Source organism: Pteronotus mesoamericanus, unplaced genomic scaffold, assembly GCF_021234165.1.
Source record: "Pteronotus mesoamericanus isolate MK-2021 breed Mesoamerican mustached bat unplaced genomic scaffold, CSHL_Meso_final scaffold_507, whole genome shotgun sequence".
NCBI classification, from domain to species: domain Eukaryota; kingdom Metazoa; phylum Chordata; class Mammalia; order Chiroptera; family Mormoopidae; genus Pteronotus; species Pteronotus mesoamericanus.
The window spans coordinates 790,636-816,817 of NW_026555319.1; positions in this window are offsets into that span (position 1 = coordinate 790,636).

Below are 26,182 nucleotides of genomic sequence, written 5' to 3' on the forward strand. Positions count from 1 at the left end.
TTGTCCACTTTAAGTGGGAGAACTTTACAGTATATAAAATTACTAGAACTAGTCCATGAGTTGATCGAGGTCATAAGAAACAAGGTCAACGTAAAAAATGTACTGTGTTTTTGATATGCTAGCAATGAATAATGAGAAACTGAGATATGAAAATATAATTTATAATAGCACCAAAAATGAAATAGTTATCAGTCTAACGAAATACGTGCAAAGAGCCCCTGATTACAAAGGGTGACGCCCTCTGCCGTTAGAGGGGAGGATGGAGCTTGGTTAACATGCCGGTCGCCTGCAAATATCCTCAGTCGAACCCCAGACCCATGACCCCCGTCAGGATCCCACCAGGACGGGCAGAGACGTCCACATGCTGATTCCAACATGTGTGTGGAAAGGCGAAGAAACTGGAATGGCCGAAGCTATTTTGAAAAACGGGCACAAAGTTGGAGGACTTTAATACCGAAATTCAAGACTTGCTATAAGGCTACAGTCATCCGCAGTGCGGGAGTAGCGGAACATTGTTCACATAAAAGGATGAAACAGAGGAGAACGTGCAGAATAACACCCACATGGTTAACCAGCTTTCAACAGCAGAGCAAAGGGAACCCCAGGGAGAGGCTGGTCTGCACAGCGTGGGGACCCGGGGTGACCGGACACCACCCAAACCTCACACCGCAGCGAAAATGAGCTCAAATGGAATCCCAGCCCTGAAACCACTAAACTTCCAGAAGAACACACAGGGGCAAATCTCTGTGACTTTGAGGAAGGCAAAGGCTTATTAGAAAAGACACTAAAAAAAAAAAAAAAAAGAAAGAAAGAAAGAAAAAGAGAAGTTGGATTTCATCAAAATTGAAAACCCAGGCTCTTCAAAGGACAAGGTTAAGAAAACAAGAACAGGAAAGACCAAAAGAAAATGTTTGCAAAACGTGTGTCTTGATAAAAAGACCCTCAAACTTCAATCAAGGAGCAACCCAATAAAAAGACAGGCAAAGGGTCTTGAGGAGACATTTCACCAAAGACGAAAAATTGATGGAAAATTAACTCACGAGAAGGCGCTCAGCTGCTTCAGCCATCACGGGGTTTCATTAGACCCGCCCGGGGACACCCTTACGCCCACATTTCGCCGCGGGAGCGGCGCGGGGCCGGTGGGGAGCGTGCGTGCGTCACTGCAGGACACGCTTCAGCCACTCGAAGTCCAACTCTGCAGTTCCCGCGACTCCAGACCGGTCCCCGCCACAGGACCCGGAAACCCCTCTCCCGGGGCCTTACCCAAAAGAACGACACAGGGTCCCACGGAAACTGGGGAGCCGCTCGACGTGTGATCTCCGAATTCTGGAAGCAACCCCGTCGTTCTTCGCGCGCAAAGGGACCGACAGGCAATGGGACGTCCATGAAACAGAGGCCGCGGGTTCTCGACAAAGGCCCCGCCCACACGGCCGCGGACGCCTCGAACGCATCGTGCCCGGAGGGGGCGACGCTCGGAGACCGCGTGCCGGACGCGCTCATTTGTGTGGCGTTGCTGGGGAGAGGGGACGTTCGAGACGGAGACAGGCCGGGGCTGGGAGGGTGGGAGGCGAAGGCCACGTCGGGGGCAGCAGGAGACTTGGGGTCTCTTCCCCAAGTCAGGCCTCTTCCACATCGGCTTGGGGTGGTGGTTACATAGCCGTTGGTCAAAACACACAACCGTCCTCTGAAAAGGGTGATTTTTCCTACCTGTGGACTCCACCTAGACGACCCTGCCCCCTCAGAGCCAAAGTTCAGAAGGTGCTCGGGTCCTCGGTCACATCACACGACCGCCAGGCCGGTCCCTGTCTGGCTAAGCCGCCGGAGCCCAGTTTGTTACTCGTGCCAGAAAACAGCCTCCAGTGGACGCTGTGGGGCCTGCGGGGCTGGGCCCTCCCCAGCCCTGGGCGCCCGCCTGCACGTGCGGCCGCCTCCCCGCCCGCCCGCCCGCAAGTGAGGAGGGAACAGCTCCGGACAGTGACAGATGGCATCCTCGCCGACCGCGCTGCGCAAGCCCTCAGCCTCCGTCAGCGTCACCGCCACGGGGCTCGAGCAATTAACGGATCGTCCGGCAAACGGTGGGGCTCGCCCCGGGAAGTAAAACGAGCTGCCCGGGAAAGACAATCAATTATCCTGCACCTTTTAGAAAACCGTGCGAAACCGCGGCAGCAAAACTCGCAATGACTTGATACTTCCCTCGCCGTCCCGGTGAGTACGGTTGTCAAGCTCCAGGAAAGCCTTCAAAGCCAGGCTGTACCTGAAGGACTTCTGCCTGGGAGAGCCTGCCCCGACGTACAGGTATTCTGATCCCGAATTCCTCAGTAACCTACAGGTTGGATTAAAGGGGAAACCAAAGGAGAAAGACGCCTGGATTTGAAATGCAGTCGAATCTCACGACACCTTTGTCATGCGTCAGCCTGTTATGGCTTAAACCATAACAACAAAATGACCATCCTCTCCTTCCACAGAATCCCCCCTTTCAGACTGTGTCCACAGGGAGCCTTCCGTTGCAAATGACAGAAAAGCCAGCTCAGAAGAGGCTTAAACAAAAGGGGAAAATGTTACGTATTTGGTCAAGTTATGAAAAGCCCAGAGGAACACAGCCACGGTCAGAAGTCCGCCGATGTCCCCAGGAGTTTAGTTTCTATTTCTCGGCCTCCACGTACCTTTTGTGGGCTCCACTCTGTAGGAACGGAGAAAGAGCAACAGAAGGAGTGTATGTCTGGGTAAGTGTAACACACTAGCCTTCCCCTGCAAAGGTCTTCCAAACGAGTTTGACAGTTCAAAGTGAGAAAATGTACCGTGGACTGGTGGAGTCTTTGACGTGTGCAAATGTAATAATATGGGAGCCAACTCTGCATCACGAGAAGAGGATAAAGGGACTATCAGGTGACAAGGTTTCCACGCTCAAACGGAAGTTGTAAATATTGACTCTAAATAGTGCTGTGAAAGGTTGAGAATGTATTTTGTAATCCCTACAGTAACCACTGAAAATGCATGCAGAGATAGAGCCAAAATCAAAATGATAAATACAACGGAATGTTAGAAGGCACTCCAGTAAGTCAAAGGAAGCCATGAAAGAGGAAGCAGAGGCACTAAGGAAATGAAACAAACAGAAAAAAATAAATAAAATGATAGACCTAAATCCAAGTTTATCAGTAATTATGCTATACACAACACACCAACTGTAAGACAGAAATTATCAGATTAGATTTTATATGCTGTCCACAGAAACTCACTTCAAACATAAGCTAAACTTAGCTTAGGTAAGTAAGCTAAAAAGTAAGGAAATGGAAAAAGATATACCATACAAATGCTAATCCAAAAAATAAAAGCTGGACTGGTTATAGAAATATGAAACAAGGCAGACTTCGGAATAAAGAAAATCACCACAGATAAAGAGGAATAATGCAAACATAAAAGAGTCTATTCCTCAATAAGACATAACAATACCATATGTATATGCATTGCACTACAGAGCTTTAAAACACGCGATTAGAAAACAGACAGAAGTCAAGGGAGAAATAGATAAATCCACAGAAAGGGAGACTTCAATGTTCCTTTCTCAAAAACAGATAGAACTAGGAGATGGATAATTAGCAAGGGATTTAGGAGAAACGAACAACATGATCAGCCATCTGGATCTAATTGGCACTCACAGAACACTCCACCCAACAACAGCAGATACACAGCGCACATGAGACACTCACCACAAGGGACCGTATCCTTATCCGTGAGACAAAGCTTAGCCAACGTTGCCCTGGCTGGTGTGGGTCAGTGCACTGAGCGCCAGCCTGCAAACCGAGAGGTCACCGGTTCAACTCCCCGTCAGGGCATGTGCCTGGGTGGCAGGCCAGGTCCCCATTTGGGGGCGTGCGAGAGACAGCTGAATCTCTCACACAGTCGTGTTTCTCTCCTCGTTTTCCCTCCTTCTTGTTTCCCTTCCCTTTCCCTCTCTCTAAAAGTAAGTAAATAAAATTTAAAAATCTTAGCCAATTTAAAGACGTGAACTCATACATAGTATGCTCTCTGGACTTAACAAAATGGAATGAGAACTCAATACCTGAGAAGCAACAGGTACATTTCCAATCCCTTGGAAATTTGTCGGGAAATCTTCCCAACCAATCCACAGGTACAAGAAGAACACTCAGGGGAAATTAGGAAATATTCTGAGCTGACTGAAAATGAAAATGCAACATATCAATATGTGTGGGATACAGCTAAAGCAGTTCTTAAAGGAAAACTTATAGCACGGAATGCTTCTAGTAAGAGAAGGTAAGGTCCCAAATCCACCATCGAAATGTCCAAGGGAAGGAGCTAGAAAAGAATGAGCAACACAAACCCAGATCAAGCGGAAGGGAAGAAACAAATTGTGCTAAGTCGTTATAAACCACTAAAGATTTCTGAGCAGGTAAATTCATGCAGAAATTAAGGCACCCCGACAATTTCTCTTTAGTGGCATAGAATTACTCACCAAAGAGAATGGTTACTACCATGGCCCCTCCGACCACGGTCCCATGGGCCTTCCCAACCTTGTCCTCCTGTCCTTCGGTTTTCCTGACCAGGATAAGACGCGCTCTGGCTTCAGGATAAGACGCCTCTGTCCTCAGCCTCACATACGGAATACGGAATACTAACACGCGGTCGTAAATGTCCTATGTGCATTATTTGGCCTCACATTTCTAATAATTCTATGTGGTGGGCACTCACCATTCCTCTATTTTATAAGTAAAGACCAGGAGGAACAGACGGTTAAACAACTCGCCAGAGATCCCACGGGTCATAGGAAGAGCAACGGGGACTCGACCCCAGGCTCCTCAGCTCGTCTCCCCAGCTCTGGCTCCCCGAGTGCCCTGTCTGTGCCTCCTCGTGGTGCTCACTAAGCCCCACCTTGACTTGTGAGGTTTTGTGTTGTTAGCTTAACTCTTTTATTAGGTTATTAGATCCCAGAGCACAAAGGCCAGGATATAGCAACTTTAGGGAAAGAAGGGAAGGCGTGTGTTAAGGTTCTCCGGAGAACCAGAAGATAGGTGATGGACAGACAGACAGACGGACAGATGACAGAAGGATATATAGATGGATGATAAATAGATGACAAAGAGAGAGAGACGGAGCAACACGGAGCCGCAGAGGATTCACTGCGAGGGGCTGGCTCCTGTGGCTCCGGATGCTGGGAGGTCACACGGGACAGGGCTCAGCATCGCCCCTTTTGCTCGCGACCTCTGCCCCCCGCCCTCCAGCAGGGCTGCTGTCCCGGGCAACGGCGATGTGTGGACAAGCTACCAGCGCGGTACGCCCGGCGCCGCAGCCGGCCCTGCGCGGAACCCCCGTCCTCCGCCGTCCCCCGGAGCCTTTGCGGAGGGTCCAGTTATCACCCAGCATTTCTTACTGAGCACCGGCGGTGTGCCAGGTCCGCCCGCAAGCTCGGGGCTGCGGCAGCCGACGAGGCGAGCCGGTGTCCGCCCCGGGAGCTTCTGCGCCAGGGGAGGGGGACCCACAAGCAAACCGGGAGTCAGAGCGCGGCAAGGGGCGGCAAGTGCTTTCAGGAAAACCGACGCCGTCTGGCACCGGCGCGTTTCCACAGCGGGTGGTCCGGAAGGTCACCCTTGCTGAACCGGAGGCAATGGAGCCCGGCCCGGCTGGTGTCGCGGACGCGGCATGGAACCCTGAGGGGAGGGCACTCCGCTGAGGATGCCCAAGTCCCTGAGGCGAACGCCGGCCAGGCGCCCCCGAGAACGAGGACAGCGACGCTGCTGCAGCGCTGGGAGCGGGGGAGGGGAGGGGGGCGCCGGTGCAGGGGGAGGCCGGGCCGCGCGGCCACGGAGGGTTCAGGGGCGGGCGCGCACGGGCTCGTCGGTGTCCTAGACGTCGACCACGGGGCGACGGTGGCCGGGACAGGGTGGCCGTCCGTCCAGGACGCGCTTTGGGAACACAGCGGGCGAGCCTGGGTGGTCGGGCGAGGCTGAGGAGGGAGCCCGAGGCGTCAATGCCCGCTCGGGGGGTTCGGGTTTGAGCAGCCGGGCGGACGGTGCGATTCATTAAGAAGAGAGATGCTGAAAGGCAACAGGCTGGCGGCCGCAAGGGAGCGGAGTCGTGGGGACAGAGTGCAGAATCCTTAGGTGACTAAATTCCAAGGTGGCCCTGCTCTCCCCGGGCGTTACGTGGCGGTTGCTGGGGGCTGTGGGCCCTTCGGGGCGGACGGAGGCACGTCCCAGCCCTGAGGGACATCAGGCCCCTCAGGGACGCTGGGGCCACTCGCTGGCTGCTGTCAGAGTATCGGGAAGGTGTGGACGACCTTCTGGAAACAGGTCGGTGGCCGCCGGGCCCCCAGAGCGGCCCCACGGTGGGCAGAGGCTGGCCCCGGGGTCCCCCAGCCCGAGGCCCAGCCACACAGCACGGCCCCAGAGCCCCGAGAGTTCGCGCACAGCCCACAGGAGCCACTGCAGAAACCGCCTGCAGGACCGAAAACGCCCCGTTGACGCTCTGGGCTGTGACGGAAAGGGGGTGGGAATACCCGCGTCTGCGCGGGCTTTAGAAAGTGGGGTTGTCTGCGCTTCTGCAGCCGCGCGGGGGCCCGCGGCTGGGGACGGTCACGGGAGGCCGCGCCCTGCCCGGACGTCGCTGGTGTCGCGGCACCGGCTCAGCCCGGGCTTCTTCTCCGCCCCAGAGCCCGTGCTAAGTGCCCGGGGAAGGCAGGTGCCAGCCGGCCGGCCCAGCTGGAGCAGGGCCAGGCGGGGGCGGGCGGGCTCTGCAGGCAGTTCCTTAAAAGTCATAACTGAAAAAAGAAACCAAAAACACAGGAGGAAGCAGCCTCTCTGTTTCCCTTCCTGCCCCGGCTGCCACAATCTCCCCAGAACCCGAGGTGCCTCCCTCTGCTGTGGCCTCGGAACCCAGGGGCCCCTGAGGCCCCCACGGCTCTCAGAGCCTCCCCGTCCCAGCCACACTCTGCTCTTCCGTGCGATTGCTCGGCGTTTGGCGGATTGGCAGGTGTGTCAGCCAGTGCCTGAGACACGGGAGGGGCAGGGCCTCGCGAACACCCGCCCTTCACAGCGGCAGAAATCTTGTAGGGTGGGTTGGGGTGTTTTTTCTTTAATCTCTCGCTTCCTCCCAAAGAGGAACACTTCCTTTTAAGAAGCAGACACAACAGGTTTACGTGGAATTTAGCTGATGACCTAGCGGCAGGGCCCCACTGCGTTGCGGGTCCTAGAACCCCCGTAAGTCGAGGGGAGAGGCCCGTGAGCAGCTCCCCAGCCGTCAGGCTTCATCCCGGTCGGTCGCGTTCTCTGGTGAGACGTCCCGTAAAACTTCCAGAGGGCACGGTTGTCTCGCTGTTTCTGCAACAAGGGGCGGACACGGCAGGCCGCGCGGGGTGGGGGTGTCTGCTGCGCCTCCCGCCAGAAGGAAGCGCTCGCAAGGGTGAAGGGGGCGGGCCTGGCTGAGAGCGGCCAGGGCTCCCGCCGCATGGGCACAGCTATGGGGGACCCGGGAGGGGGGTGGGGGGAGGCGTGCTGATGCTCCAGTTGCAGTTCTGAAACAGTGCTTGACGCCCTGGCCCTGGGGGCACAGACAGCAGAAGACACGGCCAGCGGGGTCCGTGTTAATCGTTGGGCGTTTTCCCCGCGGCCCCGGAGAACTAAGCACGCCAAGAGTTAACGTCGCAGTATGGATGATTTGCTCTCCTTGGCCCTAAAGTCTGGACGTCTGTAACCCACACGTAAGACGTTGTCTCACTCAGAACGCAACGAACGCTTGAACGGGCACAGCTCCTACGCCCAGACTCATCGGTTCGTCTCCCGCTTAGCGAGGGCGCGTTGCCCCACAGCATTGAAGGACAACACGCGTTTCCACCGCCACCGAGGACCGCGTTTCCTCGCGATCGCACTGTGCATGCTGCCTCGTGGGTCGCTTTAAGCTACTTAATTGCTGCTATTAATACCAGTATGTCAATGGCAGGGGTATCACGTAGGTGCTTCATTCATTTTCTGTCCCTTTATCCAATTATTCCTATAATAGCAGCCACTACCCTTTTCCAAAATTTCCCTTGTATGTGTGCTCAGAAGTTATCAGACAAAGAGGATGCCAAGTACAGTTACAAATGTAGAAAATAACATTTCTGATCTGTTTAAATTAATCCTATTAAATCACTGAACAGCATGTCCTGCTGAGAGCATTTGGTTTAGGTTCCAAATCAAACTCTGAGGTGGAGAACAGTTGGGTTGGCCAAAGTCCATCTGAACACTGGGGTATGCCTAGGGCAAAGGGTTCCCCATCTACACAGTGACAATTTCAGGGACATCTTTCCAAAATCGGAAGAAAGGACCCCAGCGGAGTGCAAAGCACCCCGAAGGATGTGGCGTGGGAAAGAGCGAATCACTGATTAGAACCCAGCGGCGCCAGGGACCGCGCACTGCGTGGGCCTGTGCAGGCGACTCAGAGGCCCCGCGACGGCCGAGGCACTCGTGAGGGGAGGGAGCCCGGCTTCGGAGGCTCCGCGCCGCCCGCGGCCTCTGGGAAGGGGGACGGCCTCGGAGCTGCGCGGCCGCGGCACCGAGTGTCCAGAGGAGCGTGGACGCGAAGACCTCTGTTCCGCGGGAGAGGCAGCGGAGAAGTGGGGTTGTCCTCGTTCTGGAAAATGAGACAATACACCCCAAACCGTGACCTTTTCAAGATTCTTTACAACGAGCCTACTTTCAGTTTATGCTTAGACTGTGTTTGTCTCTGTGTCTGTAACGAGGGGCTCTCCACCCAGCCAACGAACAGGCGGCGTGGTGCCAGGTACGAGAAGTGGATCGGGTCAGCGCCTCCTCCTTGTTGCCATCTTCTTCATCGCCGCCGCCGCCGCTGCCGCCGCCACGGAACTCCGCCTTCTTCATCTTCTTCATCATCGACGGCGTCATCACCATCGGACACTGTCATCCTCACAGACAATATCATCTTCCTCCTTTTAAGCCACCTCGTCACCATCGTCTTCCCGTCTCGTCTGCCATCGTCCTTGATGCAGACAAACAATAACCACACGCAGAGCTTGTTCCGTGTGCTCACCTAGAGCTCCGTGCTCACCGTTGAATCGTTACGACCCTGATTTTTTGAAATCTATTTATTGATGTTAGAGTGAGAGGAAGGGAGGGGGAACATCGGTCTGCCGGTCCCCTTATTCGTGCATTCGTGGGTTGGCCCTCACACGCACCTTGACCGGGGCTCTTGTATGAGCCGCGACCTTGGCGTATCGGGACGACGCTCTAACCGACTGAGGTGACGGGCCAGGGCTGAGAATGTTCCTTTCTTTCATCTGTTTTTTTAAACACCTACTTCCTATTCCAGTCCTGCTTCAGCCTCTTAACAACAGTCCCCTCTTCCTGGCCCCAGTGATAAAGCACGAAAATCGCAGCCAGTGCGTCCAGCCGACCCTCATCGGGAGGGACACGGCGCCACTCACGCCTCGCTTTGCCGAAGCTCGAGTCGGAGCTTCGTGAGTCCATGTGGCACAAGAAAACAGAACCGACGTGCTGCAGAAACGTGTGTAACAGTCCACAGGGTGCGGGTTTATTCTACTTAAGGGAAGACTAGGACGCAGAGGCAATCGGGTGTCAGCTTTCCGTGGGGGCGCAGACCGACCCACGCCAGGGCACGCCCGCGTCATGAGGAGACCGCGAGGCTTCCCCGGGTGTCGCGTGCCCGGGAGGCTGAGATGACGTAAACTTTCCTGCCAAGCCCGCGACGCTGTCACTGCCCAGACAAGAGTTCCCGTTAGACTGGGCGGGGCCGCAGGGTGGCCACGCTCCCGCAGTCAGATACGCCCGACACACGAGCACACGTGGTAACTGTCCCGCAGCCGCACAGCAGCGATCGAAGCTCTGCACGGGCTCCCGGCTCCTCGGGTCCTTTGCAAGGTCACCGCAGAGCCAGGCGAGGCCGAGCGTCGCGGAGGAAGGCAGGAGCTCCTGGAGGAGGCTGCCCCTGAAGGGACACCCGCCAAGAGAGTGACGACGTTTGACCTGGAGGCCTGTCACCGAGAGCCGCAGGGCTGCCACCACGTTGGGTGGGGACACAAGGGAGATGCCCGGGGCCACGGGCGGGAAAGGCCGGCGGGACGGCCGCAGGCGTGGCTGGATCCGGGACCACGGACGAGGCCTGAGCACAGCTCTGCCCCCCAGGGCGGCCGCGCTCTCGGCGCCGCCCCCGCGGGAAGATGTGGGAAGAAGCCGACAGCTCCAGGCCGGGCTCTGGCGCCTCATGGCGACCGTGTCTCCAGACCAGTTCCTGATTGGCGTCCCCAAGAAACAGGGATTATTTCGATCTCAGTGACCAAGGAGAGAAATGGGAACGAGAAGACCAGCTAATGAACCCAGGCAAACGGACGCAGAGGAGGAAGGGGCCTCACAGGGTGGCGGGGGCGGGGGGGGGCAGAGGGCTGCTCTTTTTCCAAAAAGGAGCCCAGGTGCCTATGTGAAAATCCTCAGAATGACAGGGTTTTAGGAAGCTCACAGAAACCCGAGGTCACTCATCCCAGCAATGGCAGCAAGTCGTCGAGCTGTACGGATCCTAGAGGCTCCCGAGTTTGCCAGATGCCTCAGAAGGGGCCACGCGCGCCGGCGGGCCTCACGGCTCGCACCCGGGGCGGCAGCTCACGAAGTCAGCCGGGCGACGGCCCCCGCGGGGAGACGCCTGCACGAGAGGTTCAGAAGCGCATTTGTAAACACATGTGCACACATATACCTCTGTGCCTACGTGTGGGAAGGCATGTGGCAACTTCCGGAAGGGAAGGCAGCTATTAGAAGACAAGATACTGCAGGAAAACAGAGGGAGGGGCCAGAAGTCAAAGGGGGCCCCTCGCCTTGTCTGCGACATTGCCCATCTTTACATGAAGAACGGATCCAGCACGCGGCTTCATTAAAATCCTGCTTTGCAGAAGCTCAGGCCCATCTGGGGGCCTCATTCTAAGAAGCCGGCTCGTTGCGCTGCGGCCGCTGGGTCAGCCCTCCGCTCGTCTTCCTGCTCCAAACACGCAGAATCTGCCCTTAGCGATGTCCAAGAACTTCAAATCAACAGCAAAGGCACCTCCCTCCTCCCAAACCACATGAACCAGATGTACCCGTCACTTTTGCTCAGAAGCAGAAAACAAAGGCTATTCTTTACAAGTTTGAAGACTCGAAAATAGCAGATGAGAGGATGCCATATGTTCTGAAAGCTCCTGACCTCTATTTACTTCTATATTTAGCGTGAGGTTCTCCGGATGAATAACTGCTTGTTTGGGGAACCGTCAGCAGCCCAGCGCAGCGCCTGCCTTCTTTAGTAAGAAGCGCGTCTGTGTTTGGGAAGCCACATGCCCTGCGGCGTCACCTGGCCGGCACTCCGGAATCGCCGTGCCTGGGAAGCAAGCTCAAGCAGGCACGTGGCTCCTCGTGGGGGACCAGAGGGAACACCCATTAACAGGACGACCACACAGCCCCACAGGATTTGCAGCCTGGCCGGGGGGACGGGTCGGACCGCGGGACAGCGAGGGAGACCACAGAAGGGAGACCACAGGAGGAGCGTGTGATCAGCAGCCACCAGGAAACGGCAGGCCCCTTAGGGGCGTCTCTGCTCTGGGCTATCTGCGGCCGGGAGACCCCTGGGTGGATGCAGGGGAGGGGGGTGGTGAGCGTGCTTATCCGCTGTATCAGTTACAGTTCGGCAGAGGATGTCCTGCCACCGTGGGCGTGGCGCTCAGCAGGGTCACAGAGGCAGCGGGTTGCCCGCAGCACCCGGCATCCAACTCGATGCCGCGCTGTCCCCGCACTCTGTGGGAGAGGAAGCCAACCTGCAAAGACGGTGTCAGCAGGGGACGGCCTGCCCTCGGGCCCTGGGTGGGCGCCCGGAGCGGGGGTCTGGCGTCTAAGCGTGGGGCGGCCCAGCCAGGGCCGGTGCCCGGGGCGGGGGCGGGGCGCTGCTGAAGGGTGGCCTGGGAGCGTGGGGGGGACTCGGGGGCTCAGCGCAGAGCCGGGGCCGGCACAGGGACACTGCAAAAAGATGAGCCGCAATGGCCAGTCCGCACGGGACCGCACGGGACCGATGGCTCAGCACCAAGGGTCGTTAGGAAAATGCAAATTAAAACCGTGACAATGTCCACCACACACACCCCAGGGCGGCTAAAATCACAGAGACCAACGGCCCCCGACACTCTCCCGTGCCGCTGGGGACGGAGCGGAAGGTGCTGTGGGGACAGAGGCCCTCCCACGGGGGAGAGACAGTGGTCGCAGCCCGGGGTGCATGAGGCATCAATATCGCTGCCCGGCTCTGCGTGGGGACCCGGGGAACGAAGGCCCCCCGGCCGGGGGCGCGGGGAGGGCGTGGTGGGGACCCGTTTTTGCAACATCTTCTAATTTTTGGGAGTTTTGAGGAAGAAGCTCCAGGTTCTAAATTTGGTGGAAAGCCTTCTGATGTCTCAACACTCACAGCGAATTCAAATGCCCTGAAAAGATGGGCACAGGCCCCAGGAGGCCCGTCGTCAGCCTCTGCATCGCCGGCCTGCTCACCAAAGGGAAGCGGCAAGGGAAAGGGCACCGCCGGGCAGAGGGCGTCCCGGGCGGGCGGACAGCGACGCGCCGGAGCAAGAGTGGGCGCCCCGGCGTCGCCCCGCCCCGGCTCGTGGCTAAATAACTTGCGCTAGCGCTGGTCACCGCGCAGACCGCTCCTCCTGAGACGCGTCTCACAGGCCCACAACCCCACCGAGAGTCTCCGAGCTCTGGGACCGGCGCTCCCGGTCCCACCCGTAGAAAATGTGGCCCGCGAACCATCATTTTCCTCAGAAAACAGAACCATCAACTCCGAGAAAAGACGGCGTTTCTGCTTTTAGCTTTCCAGGTAATGCCGCGCCCCTCGCGGCGGGAAGTGTCGCCGGGATCTGCCAGGGCGGCAGTGGCAGGCCACGCCCATCCCCGCTCACCGGGTCCCCTCCACAGGGCGGCCTTTCTGGGGGAGCACAGGAGCTGGGCTGCCGCTCTCCGAAGCGATTACAGACCACAGCGTTCTGCCAAAAAGCCAACGCCTAGCCCCCTCTTGGCACCCCCTCCCTGTCCTCCCCCTTGTTTTTTTTTTTTTTGCAGTTGGTGAAACAGTGGATGATGGGAACTGCTCACGCCTCTGCCAGGTGGCTCCCCTCGCCCTCCCTCCCTGGCTGTCCCCCAGGCTCCCAGCTTTCCCCAAAGTCCCCTCCCCCTGGGGAAGCCCACGTCTGACCCCGCTGCCTCCTCCTCCCGCTCAGGGGTCCTCTCGGTCGGGTGGGAACAGCAGGCTCTCAGAACCCTCCCCGTGAGAAGAGGTTTCGGGTCCAGGCCTGAGCCGGTGGCCCTGCCTCAGCGCAATGAGGGCAGGGCCTGGGGCTCTGGGACAAGCAAGCCCGGCCCGGACCCGGCTCTGCGCTGTGACCAAGTAACCCTGCAGCCTGTCCCCTGGGTTTCCTCCGGGGTCAAGTGGAAAGAGCACTTCCTCCAAAGGCGCACGCGAGGGATTCAGTACGGTTCTGTTTGCAAGTGCCCGGCGTTTACTAACTCGGCCGACGGGCAAGCCCGCCCTGTCTCCTCAAAGCCTCAGAAGGACCGTGTTCCGGGACCCCACGCGCGCGGGCCCCGCCCTGGCCGCTGCCAGGGGCCGCTCTCCTGCGGGTCCAGGGCCGGCCACGCTCTCCTCCTGGCAGCCCCCAGGGCAGGCCCGCAAGTGCCCGGCTCCCCGCGCGTCTGTGTCCGGGGCCCCGTGGGGCTCCGTCGGCCTCGTCACCACTCAGGGATCGGGAGCCACAGCGACACTGGCCGTTGGTCGCCCGCAGCTCCCGTGCAGGCGGCGCCTTGCAGACACACCCGCGAAGCGCCTCCTCCGTCTTTTCGGCTCAGAGGCAGGGGCTGGGGGGCGCGGGAGCCCCCGGGGAAGGCCTGGCTCCCTGAGTCGCAGATGGACGTCGCCAGCAAGGCCGCCGGCCGCGGAGCCCAACGTCCAAAGAAAGAAACTTTTTATTTTAAATTTTTTGGAGGAATGTGCCATTGTGCGTGGGCACAGCAGAAGCTGACCTCCTACCCACTCTGGAAGCCGAAGGGGGCAAGGCTCCCCGTTCCCCAGGCGGGCACAGCCCGGAGCCGGGGACGCGATGGCAGCGACGTCACAGCCCGGCCTGGGCAGTGCCTCCTGCGGCCCGGCCTCCCGGCCCCATGGCCGGGTCAGTTTTCCAAGTCAGACCCTCTGGGCCCCGGTAATCCTGCGAGCCCTCAGCACCCTCTCCACGTTTTCCTTCCTGCCCCCAAAGCCCGCCAGTCTACGGCCTGCAACCCGGGCCCTGACCCCTAGCCATCGGTGGGGAAAAAATGTTTGCACAGAGTTGTTCCCCGCCGAGCGGCCGCCCCTCCTCCCACGGCCAGATGTGAGGCAACGCCGAGGGGCACACCCTTGGCGCGCCTTCCGCGAACTTGTCTTGTGAATTTACGACCCAGGCCAAGCAGCCAGGCCTGGTCATCACTTGGCAGAGAAGGACGCAGGGAGGAGGGGCTGAATTCCAAGCAGGTCAAGGCCAGGCTGCCTTCCGAGGGGCCGTGCGCCGCCCTCCCTGCTGAAGGCGGCGTCCCGGAGAGGGACCCTCGAGGGACAGCCGGTCACACAGCACCACCCCGCTGTGGCCGTCGGGACGAGCCTCCTCAGAGTGCTCTGTGCCGCACTCCGAACGAAACCGCCCTCCACACAAGTGACTGGTCACACAGGCCGGGCCGGGGACGGCAAGCACCGCACAGGAAATGTAGTCGGTGATGTCGTCCTCGCGGCTCACGGTGCGGGCGGTGGGAGGGCCCCGGAAACAGGAGGAGGATCCCTCCATACGTTACATAAATGGGACACTGTGCACCTGAGACTGGTACGGCAGTGCCCATCAGCGGTAACTAAAAATAAATTCAATTTAAAAGAGGAAAAGCTCCTGTGTATTCATCAGGTAGGACCATGCCAATGGCTGTGACACACAAGCCCAGCACATGCAGACAGGTGTCCGCTCCTTGTTCACGTGTGGCCCCCCCACGGGGCTCCCTCACACGAGATCTGGGCCCGGGACCCTCCGAGCGGCTCATCTGCACGACGCCGGTGGGGGAGACAGGAAGGCGGCTGCTGGTTGTCCCGGGAGATTTACGGGTCAGGACGGGACGCATCACCTGCCACTGCTACTCACCTTCCATCGGCCACACCTGGCCACCTGGAGAGGCCAGCGTGTGACACCGAGAAGAGAACCCCGCCCCATGGGGTCCCGGTCGCGGCCGCCCCCGCGCATCCCCAGCCAGGCCTGTGACTGGAGATCCCGGGGTCGGAGGGGGCTGGCGCTCAGAGAGTGGCCACCCATCCTCTGCTGGGACGAGACGAGAGACGGGGGGCCGCGCCCGCTTCAGGCATTGTTTTAGGGCACCAAGGCCGTGACCCCCGGGACGCTGGCGTGGGCGTCTCCGCACTGAGATTGTGGGGAAGCCCGCGCCCCTGGCGTCTCCGCCTCAGCCAACCCACCAAAGAATAGGTGAGAGAGAAGACCACTCCTGACATGCTGCGTGAGGATGTTTTGGTCAACAACAGACCGGAGGCACCCACGGAGCTGAAAATTTCCATCGCCCAGAGACACTGTGGCCATGGTAACCTCGCAGCAAAGCGCGTGTCCGGTGACACTGTTGTAAACAAACTGCCCGGTCGCCACTCACGTGAGTGTCTGGCAGGTACAGCCAGGGCAGGGGCTGTTCCACGCAGGCTGGCGCAAGTTGCCCTGCGATGCCCGTGGGACAAGCCCGTGCCCACTGGGAACTGGCCGTGACCGGCACCCTGGTTCCAGTGGTTCCCTCCACAGCTAACGCCGTGGCCCCTGAAGTCTGCGCCCTTCTCTCTGGGGGTCCGTTGGCCATCGGACGCTTTCTCTGAGTGTGGAAAGGACGAGAGAGTCACAGAGCCGGGAACAGCCGGCCTCACACCTCCGGGGCGGGCGGAAGCCACCGCACACGCAGCCGGGGCCCCCTGTCCCCACAGCCACTGCAGCCCCCAGCGGCGGGAGGCTCCTCCGCTCTCCTCCGGGCTACACCGTGACGTCATGACCCTTCCCATCCTGCACACATCAGCACGGGGACTAACGTCCAGCTTCAGGGAGCCCCCGCAGTGATGGGGGGCAGGTGCCGGCCCTGTGTCCTGTGTCACTTCCGCTGGGAACGAAGCAAAGAGTGCGTGTGGCTGTCTGTGGGGTGTAAAGCCCCTGCCGGCTCCTCCGGAGAATTGGGGTGAGAGATCCCTGGCAGCGCCCCCCACAGCCCCCCGGCTGCCCGCCGGCCTCTGCTCTGCTGCCCTCGTGTGGGGATGACAGCCCCCGCTCGGCTCCGGGCCCCCGCGACCGGTGCCCACGCTGTGCAGGGCTGTGGGTGTCAAACACGGACAGGCCACACTCACTGCAACGGGGGGGGGGGGGGAGGAATTTAGTTCCTGCTTCCCCGTAAGTACACAGTGTGCTTGCATTTTCCAGCTGGGCGGGATGACCCAAGACTCGGGGGATCCCCCTGGCCTGGCAGGTCCCCACGTTCTCTTCAGCCTGGGGCGCAGACTGTTTCCAGCCTCACAGCGTTCCAAGCACAGGGAGCTTCCAGTTCTTCCAGGAAACCCACGTGCCCCGGCCCCAGTGCCGTTGCACACGCAGCTCGCCCCCCGGGCGCCCGCCGCGCCCTGCGGCTCCCGCAGCCCAGCGACCCCGTTCACCCCGCACGCCTGACGGGAGCTCTCTGCGGGCTCCGGCCCGGCTCAGCCCTGACAGGCGCGCGTAGCCCCGGCCGTGATCGCGACACGTAGCGACCACAGTCGCCCGGGGCCGTGACTGCTCGTGCCCAGAGTGGGAAGAGCAGGCCTCCACGGCGCAGGGCCCCCCCGCCCGCAGCGCTCTGCTCCTGGCAGCGGGCAGTCGGGCCCCCGACACGGGGCGGGCACTCAGGGACCGGGGGTGAACTGAGACGGCAGCCTCAAGTGTGGTCGCGGAACCAGCAGCCGCAGCCGAGTCGGCGGGGCTGGCGGACGCGCAGAGTCGCCGGCCCAGACCCGCTGGGTCAGGGCCGGTCGCTGGACCAGCTCCCAGGTGAGTCCACGCTCACCGACCTGTGAGCAGCACAGACGCCGCCCCAGAAAAGCAGAAACCAGGAAGCGGCCCCAGCTTCCTCTGGGTCCTTCTCCGGAGCATCACCCTGCCTCTTCCTGAGCACCGGGGCCCCGCCCCCTGTCGGGCCTCCGGGGCCCCCAGACGGCAGCAGCGCTGGACGCAGTCCTGGGGCCCTGAGGCCGTCTCCGTCCCGGGGAGGATTCCTGGCTGCGGGTGGCTTGCCCGGTGACCCGCCACCCGTGTGCCATGCGACTCGGCTGGGAGGCGCCATCCCTTACGAGCCCCTGGACGTGGGGCTCGCTGCGCTGAACGCTCTACGTGCAGCAGCTGGGCTGCCAGCAACGCAGCTTCATTTACCTCCGGGCCCCGGGCCAGGCGTGCTGGATGGCCTCCCCGAAGCCCCTCGGGAGGCGGACGCCGAGCCCTCAGAGGACAGCACCACGCCAGCTGGACTGCGCTGCCCCACAGCCCGGCCTCCCGGACGGTTTTCCTGGCCGTGGACGCAAGGGTCAGGTGACAGCGTGGCCCAGGTGGCCGAGGGCACACGCCGCCGGCCCCCCGGCCACTGCACTAGAGCTCTGAGTGTGTGGGACCTCGTTCGTGAGGGGCAGGAGACACTGGGTGCTCCCCCTGCCTCGCCATACGCAGCCTGGGCAATGTACTCTCACCGGCTCGCACCTGGTCTGCACCCACCACACCGGGGCGGCCTGGCTCCTGGGGACTTCCGGGTCCACACAGCGGCCGCTCACAACAAGGGGCTCCTGCGTGCTCCCTGTCCGAGAAGGCGGATTGGAGGGGCGAGCGCCCTGGCCCAGTGGTCAGCATGGAGCGTGAGTGCCCCCGTGTGGCTCCCGGGAAACTCGTCCCATCAGTGAGTGAGCCGTGCGTTCTGGGCAGAGGCACAGGGAGAACGGGACGGGAGGGTTGCGGCACCCACAACACACACCTCCTAGCGGACAGTAGGTCCCTGGAATGAAGGGAATACTTACCTGCCATGTCCCCCAGGAAGGAGCCTGCGTGCCTGGAGCAGGGCCGGTGGGTGTTGGTCACACGCATTAAATGGGTCAATGAAATGAACAAAAGAGGTAGAAGGGCTGGTGAAATCTTCGTAGAAAGCTGCTACAGCAGAGCAGAACCCGGGAGAGGGGCCACGAAATTGCACCAGAGTCACGGGGCTCGGCTGGGCCAGGGGAAGCCGACCAAGGCGGTTAGAGGGCCCATGGGCTCCTCGGGGGCGGGGACGGTGCTGTCCCATCAGCGCAGGCCTCTGGGCACAAGAGGACAGAAATACAGCTGCTCCGTGGCGGCCGCTGAGCAACAGCCCCACCCTAACCCGGGACCTGAGAGGTGGCTGCCTCGCAGGCGGCTGAGCTGTGCAGGTGGGACAGAGAAGGAGAGGTGAGGTGGTGACGCGGCGGGGGGCGGGGGGCGGGGGGCGGGACCGCACGCCAAGGAGTCGGTAGCCCTGGGAGCTGGGAAAGCAAGGAAATTGCCCAGAAGCCTCCAGAAGGAAGGAGCCCCGCTGACCCCTGGCTTTTGACTTCTGACCTCAAGAACCAATAGACAATGAGTTTGCCTTAAGCCACTAAGAAAAAAAAAAGGAGGAAAAGGAGAAAAAAAGAGAGAGAATGCAGGAAGATGCCCGTGAGGCACAGAAAAAAAACAGAAAGAGCAAAGAGGTTGTCACATGCGAAATGATCTCCTGTGAGGACCAGAAAACCAGGCGCGAAGGGGCGGGTTTGGGGAGGGGCACCGGACACACCCGCAGGCCCTGGGAGGGTGGCCCTGGCGGCTGTCGCCTCTGAGGTGTCAGATAGTGTCGCTGTAGAAATAACTTGAACTTTAAAAAGATGGCCGCACGGTCTGAGCTCGCTTCCAGGCCCAGGAAAGTGCAGTGGGACCCGCCTCTACCGTCAAGCGGGCTGGGCTGAAGCCCGGCAGGCGCCCCGTGCATGGGGGCCCCACTGGGCTTGCTCACGCCACTGGACCGCGAGGCAAATCGCCGATGAGAGGGGCCCTTCGTCCTGTTGGAGAGAAGAGGCATCTCCGTGGGTTTCCAAACCCGACCGACTGACAGGTGATTCTGGGGGAGTTGTGAAAATGACCGGTGTCCACGCCCAGCCTCGGGAGATTCCGAATCCCTCAGGATGGGGCTGAGCCGGGGAACTTTTACGTTCAGCTGTGGTCTCCGTGGTTTAGAAAACAGAATCTGAACACGCCGCTCATGACTCGGGTTATTCACGGAACCGCTAATTGAACCTCCCGGCCAAGAAAAGTCTGGGGCCGGAGGGCCTCCCCGGGGAATTCTACCAAACACGTAAAGAAGAATGGACACCGATCCTTCTCCAACTTCTCAAACACCAGAGGAGGAGGGAAGACTTCCAAACGTTTACCTGACCGGCGTCACCCCGTTGCCACAGCCAGACCAGGACATCACAAGGGAAGAGAACGGCAGGCCAGTGTCCCCGACGAACACAGAGGCAAATCCCTCCACAATGTTTCAGCGACTCTTGGGTCCGGCAACACGTTAAAAAGAACGCACACCGTGATCGAGTGGGATTTGTTCCTGGGACGCAAATCAGTGAACACGATACACCCCGTCAACAAAATGAAGAATAAAAACCCCATAATCTTATCGGTAGATACAGAAAAAGCATTTGACGTAATCCAGCCCCTGTTTATGCTGAGGACGCTCCCCGGTGCGGGAGTAGAAGGAGCATAGCTCAGCGGGGAAAGGGCCAGAGCGCCTTCTTTCTAGAGCTGATCTGCTGACCCTTTAAGTCGGGAAAGAGTGTTGGCTTTTGCCAAATGCTCACTGCAGTTCCATCAGGGCGACGCTCTGAAGTTTACCCACCGTCCACGTGTGAGTCACAGCGAGAGTCTCGTGCCCGTTTCTAATACCGACCATCGCGTCCTCTTCCGGGCTGCCTTTGGTGGACTAGTCTTTCTCCTCGCTATGGGTCACGCTTTCCCGGCCATTCTGCACGCCTCGTAGCCTTTTACTGGTCGCAGAACATGGCAAATTGTACACTGTTGACTCTGGTAACCTGTAAAGATTCTTGAGCTCTGCGCTGGGGTGTGTTAAATTATTTGGGAACAATTTAATCCCTGCAGGTCTTGATTTTAAGCTTTTAGGCAAGATTAGAGCAGCTTTTAGGTCTAAGTCCAATTCTGCACTGCTCGGAGGCCAATCCTTTCAGTACTTCACTTAATGCCGATAAATTATGACATTTTCCTTCTGGCTAGTGGCAACAGGAGCCGTTCCAGCCCTGCGCGCTCTGAGGTTCGCGCCGCCTAATCCCTTCGCGTGGTTCCTTGGCCCAGATGGCCTCTCCAGATGCACGGACTCTGAGGGAGACAGGCCGCAGGACACGCGGCAGGCCTGGGGCGCTGTCCCTGCCTGCCAGGACCCCGACCTGCACCCTGGTCCCCGCCTCTAGGACCCAGCCGGGCAGCTCCCTCCAGGGAGAAGCTGGAGTGTTTGAGGGACTCGCCGCCTTCGTTTCCCTCTCAGAGTTCACTGTTTCTCATGGCTGATGTTACAATGTCTTAAAAACTGTTGCTTTATCTATTTGTCCAGAGTTTATATGTTTCGTGGGGGACGGTGGTGGGGGCTGCTTCTTTCCCCGCTTCTGGCTGGAAGCTGGAGTCCAGACTTCTCATGACATGTAAATAAATACTCGCGATGTGAGCCACTCTAATGTACATTTTCTCTCGTGTGCAGTAGGAAGTGTGCCCTCATAAACATAGCCGTCCACAAGGCACGGTTTCATTTCAATTTTATTCGTCTCTGAAATCAAAGATCCTCATGGATCACTGAGAATCTTCTCTGAAAGCCAATATTGTGGTGGGAGGGAGGCGCTATCAACATCTTCACATATTAATGTGAATTGTTTCTGCCTTCTCCCTGGTTGCTGGCAGGGATGAGCCAGACTGAAAATTTACAGTGGAGTTGGAGGGAAGGATAAGAAAGGTCAGGAATTTGAGGAGGAAATAGAGCCCACTTGGGTGGAATAACAGACCTGGGCTGGGGGAAGGCAGAGCCTTTCTCTGAGAACGGTAGTGAGAAATACGTTTTTTAAGATTTTATGTGTTTATTTTTAGAGAACAGGGAAGGAGGCAGGAGGAGGAGGCAGCCCTGTGTGGTTGCTCTCGCGCGCCCCCTGCTGGGGTCCTGGCCGCAGCCCAGGCCTGCGCCCTGACTGGGAACCCAAGCGGCGACCTTTTTGTCCGCAGGCCGGAACCTTTGGTTCGCCCTTTAGAAACACCCAGCTGCTCCTCCGTCAGAGATCAATGCTCTCAGTTCCCACGGAGGGGAGGGAGGCCTCCGCCGTCCTGGGAAGGGTGGCCCAGCAAAAAGAAAGTCTACTGTCCCGGTTCTCAGGGGAAGCGTGTCGAACGTTTCGGCAAGCGTAACAGCTTCAGAGAAGAAGGGGTAGCTATGCCTGGAGGGGCCACCCCGCACGTCCCTTCTTGTGACAGGGGTGTCCCCTGATGAGTATTTGTCCACGTGCTCCAGGGAGGGCGAATGCCGCAGACCAGCCCGTGGTGACTTCTCTTCCCTGCAAACACTTGCGGTTCAGATCTCCTCTGCCCACCTCAGGTGCGGACCAGGCCGAGGTCAGCAGACCATCCCCCACGTGACTGCCGGCTCTAGGAAACCTGGGAGGGCCCCGTTTCATGCCTAGAGGACAGCACAGCTGTTCCTGATGGCCGAGGGCGCCGCTTGCCACTCGCGGCCCCCGAGTCCTCGCCCCTGCAAGGACAGACCAGGGGACTCGCAGGGAGGGAGCGAGGAGGCTCGGGCCACAGCGGGAAGGGCCGTGCGCCCGAACCCAGGCAGCCTGTCCCCAAGCCCGGCACCCAGCCTGGAAATGACACGGAAAACCAGCAAACTGTGCACCCGTCTCCTTCGTGGACACGAAAGTTAGCAAAGAGGGTTCAGAAATGTGTCGACCGGGCGCTAAGACCAAGCAAGGTATGTTTCAGAAATTCAAGAATGATCGATATTAGGAAATCTCTCAACATCAGAAAGTTACATCAAACAAAGGAGAAAAAATAAATTAGGAGGACTAGATGCTGAAAAGGCAAGTGACAAACTTTAGTAAGGACTTGTCATAAAATCTCTAAAAATAAAATTCTTAAATATGTTAAAAATTATTGGCCAAAGAACAAGAATAAAGGTCAGTAAACACTAATGCTTTTTGCCTTAAAATCAGGAGCAAGGCATTGATAACAATAATTGCATTGTTATTCAAATGAGAAGTTCCAGCATATCCAAAAATATGAGAAAATAAAATAATCATGATAAATATTAGAAACATCATAATAAGTTTCTTCTTGCTAGATGATTGAATACCCAGAAAAAGCAAGACTTGTAAAATAAATTAAATAACTAAAGGAGTATGTTATGGCAGTTGGATGGAAGGTAAATACAATTTACAATTTTTTTCTGTATATTAAAAATAACCAGCGAAAACTTTAAACATGGAGACAAATATTCCATGTGTCTAAAGCGATAAAAATTTAAAAATAGTTAAAATAAGATGAATTTTTAAGTGTAGTATCTCACTGGAGAATGTGAACCAGCATCTTCCCAAATAGAAAAATAGGCTGTGGACTCGGGGCAACAGGGGAAGGTGGTCGCCGGCGGTGGGGGCGGGGGGGCGGACACACCAGTCAAGGGCACCGACGCCCAGGTCTAAGATGCAAGTTGCTGTGAGAGTAGATGTTTAATGTTTTCGCCACAATAACAACAAAAGAGTAATTGCGTAAGGTGGAAGATGTCCACATGGAAAATAATACAGTAAATAATACATAAGAATGCAAGAATAAACTGTTTTGCAGACTCATAACTGTAAATGGTTGCCCCATCCTGTGTGTCCATAAAGAATGCCTTGCAAGAAGACGTCGGGTTGAATTTTAAATGATAACCAGTGTGTCCCCGTCCCCACTGTTTTAAAGGCTCTGCGGGTCCCCACGGCTGCACACACTGTGGGGTCAATTTGCTAGACACGTGTCCCTGGGCCACGCACGTTCCAGGCCTTCGCACAGCTGTTTTTGCTGCTTGAGTTTCGTGAGACAAGAAGAACCCTAACCATACAGGATTGCCTGTTCAACCCTCAGAAGCAAAGAGAGCGCTTTAAAATAAGAATCCACAGTGCCCGGCCAGCATGGCCCGGTTGGTTGGACTGCCGTCCCATAACCACGGGTTTGTGGTTCGATTCCCGGTCCAGGCACGTACCGAGGTTGTGGGTTCAGTCCCTGGTCCAGGCGCATATGAGAGGCAACCCACTGGTGTTTCTCGCTCACGTTGATGTTTCTCTCTTCTTTCTTCTCTCCCTAAAGAAGCGATGAGAAGACGTCCCCAGGTGAAGATGAAAACGAATGAGTGAATGAATGAGTGAATGAATGAAATGAAGTCCACACTGGAGACGTTGTAAAGGTAAGCACACGTGAACACTGCTGATAGGTCTAAAAACGTCAGTCTCCCCAGAGCACCATTCACAGCCGCGCCCAGCATGTGACGAACAGCCCGCGGCGTGCCCCTGCGTCCCGGGTGTGGGGCCTTGGCTGGGTAACGGGCCATCCTGAGATCAAATGACACACAGGAGGCTCTCACCATCCACTGTCCCTCCCTGAGGGGGCGGGAGGAGCCGGGCGTCGCCAAAGCACTGCGTTGACCCTGGACGACCAGCAAAAGTCACGGCTCGGCTCCCTCCCTGTCTCGCTGGCCTTTGTCATCTTGGTCATCGCCAGGTTCGGAGTCAGCACGTTCTCGCGTGTGACTCTGAGTGATGGAATGGGAGCAAAAAACAATCACTTAAAGGAGAGACTGCAAGTCCTGAGAAGATGTGGGGTTCGATAAACTGGCCAAAGGGTCGCGTTGAAGAACTTGCTGCATCTCACGCCGCGTTGTCAACACATAAGAATGTGGCAGGAGGTGACCCGCGGAAATGGACAAGAAAGGGACAGGGACAGACAGTGCTCCAAAGGGAATAATCTGAATGCTGAACACCAAGGAAGGTCCCCACGGAAACTAAGAAAGCCTCAGATGTTTTCACGCACACACAAAATTATATATATATACACACATATATATATGTGATTATGCTGTGAAAATCAAGTGTGAAGTGAAGGATGTACTAAAATTCTACCACACAAAGGATGTTCCTCCCAAATTAATGCAATTCATTTTGAGTTTGCTCTAAGAATTAGCATATAATTTCAATAAGCTCAGTGGCATTAACTTGAAACTGCATCGTAAGATTCGTTTCATTTTTCAAATTAAAGTCTAATCACTTTTTACTCATCACGCTGGAATTTGGATCCTTGTCTTAGACTTATTTCAAGTGACTACTTTTCATATCCATTATCCTCAGATAACAAGGATATTTAGCAAAGAGCTCTATTAAACTAGAGCATCGTAAGAACGCGCTATCACTAAACACGGGATGATTTCATCTTAAAAGGCCACCAGCGACCTCTGCACCGCTCTCAGCATCTCAGTGACAACGTCCCGGCCCCGAGCGCTGGCCCAGCCCGTCCTCCCGAGACATCTGCGCCCTGCTCACCATTTGACACAAACACCCTGATCTTCCGGTGGAGGGCAGGTCCCCCACCCCCACCCCCCCCCCCCTGCCCCTACCCCCACCTGTGCGGCTCCTAAACACGTCTCCTCAGTGCTGGCTTCTTACTGAGATAAAGATAAAAGCCCTCCCTCGACCTCGAACCCCACACACTTTCCGTAGGGTGAAAATAACTGCCACCACAAAACTGCAGGCAGGTTTGCAGATTTGACAATGGGCTGATTTCTGCGTTACAGGCGCACTGTGCGGATGGCACGCGGCCCTCTCCGGACACGCACGCTGCCCCCAAATGGATGCACCGCTAGGACAGACGCGTTTCCGCGACACTCACAGGTAAGGGACACTTAAAACCGCCAGCACAGTCTTATGACGGGACTCGGCAGCCCCAGGAGCCGGCCCACGGGCGCGGCGGCTGGCGTGAACGCACACCTGTGTGGGAGGGGGCGTGGCGGCTGGGCGGCCGGGCTTCACAGCTCTCAAGAGCAAAGGGCATCTTGTTATTTTGCAAGAAAATGTTTAGGATGTAGACTATTTTACAAAAAAATTGTTGTGGCCAAAATGGAATATATTGCTGGCAGGAGTGAGACTTGCTAGGACCCCCTGAAGGGAGGCATTCGGCCCTAACGAAATGACGTGCCCTCGCCCTCCGCCCCCCAGCCCACTCCTGGTCATTCACTGCAAAGGTGCTCTGGGCACGAAGCTCCAAGATTACATCTGCGCAGAAGGCCAGAGGGTCTGCCAGAGCCGAGCGTCACACAACACGACGTATGCCCGTGCAGCTGTGAAAACGAAGGCAGGCGTCCCCTTGCCAGGGAGCGTGTGCTGGGTACGTTGTTTCAAGTTCAGAGGAGCATATATAGCATTACTTTTTGTGTAAGGAAGGGGGAGTATATTCATAAATATTGTACACGCGCACACACACACACACACACAGAGGACATGTGTGTGCTTACATTCTCATAATATATAAAATTTTGCCTTTTTAAAATTTATTGATTTATTTATTTTTAGAGAGAGGTGAGAGGAGGGAGAGAGGGAGAGAAACATCCACGTGCGGTTGCCTCTTGTGTGCCCCCTCCTGGGGACCTGGCCCACAAGCGAGGCCTGGGCCCTGACTAGGAATCGAACCAGCGACCCTTTAGTTTGCAGGCCGGTGCTCAATCCACTGAGCTGCACCAGTCAGAACTGCCTTTTTATTTTCCAAAAAGAAAACAGGTGTGAACCAAAAACTCGTCCTGCTAGTTGCCTACGCGGAGGGGGAAGCAGCAGCGAGCAGCAGCGGTTCACTGCCGGGCTGGCCGCCGCTCTAGAGTAACAGCTCCTTCCCGACGAGTGGGTTTCCCGTCTTCCACGCCCAGAGGCTCAGCATCATGGCTGTCTCACCGGAGAGCGTCTCTAAACTAATCGGTGTTGAATTCGTACAGCAGTAACTTTAAATAGAAATGCAGCTCGTTCCTGATACTTTGGAAGCGCCTTAATT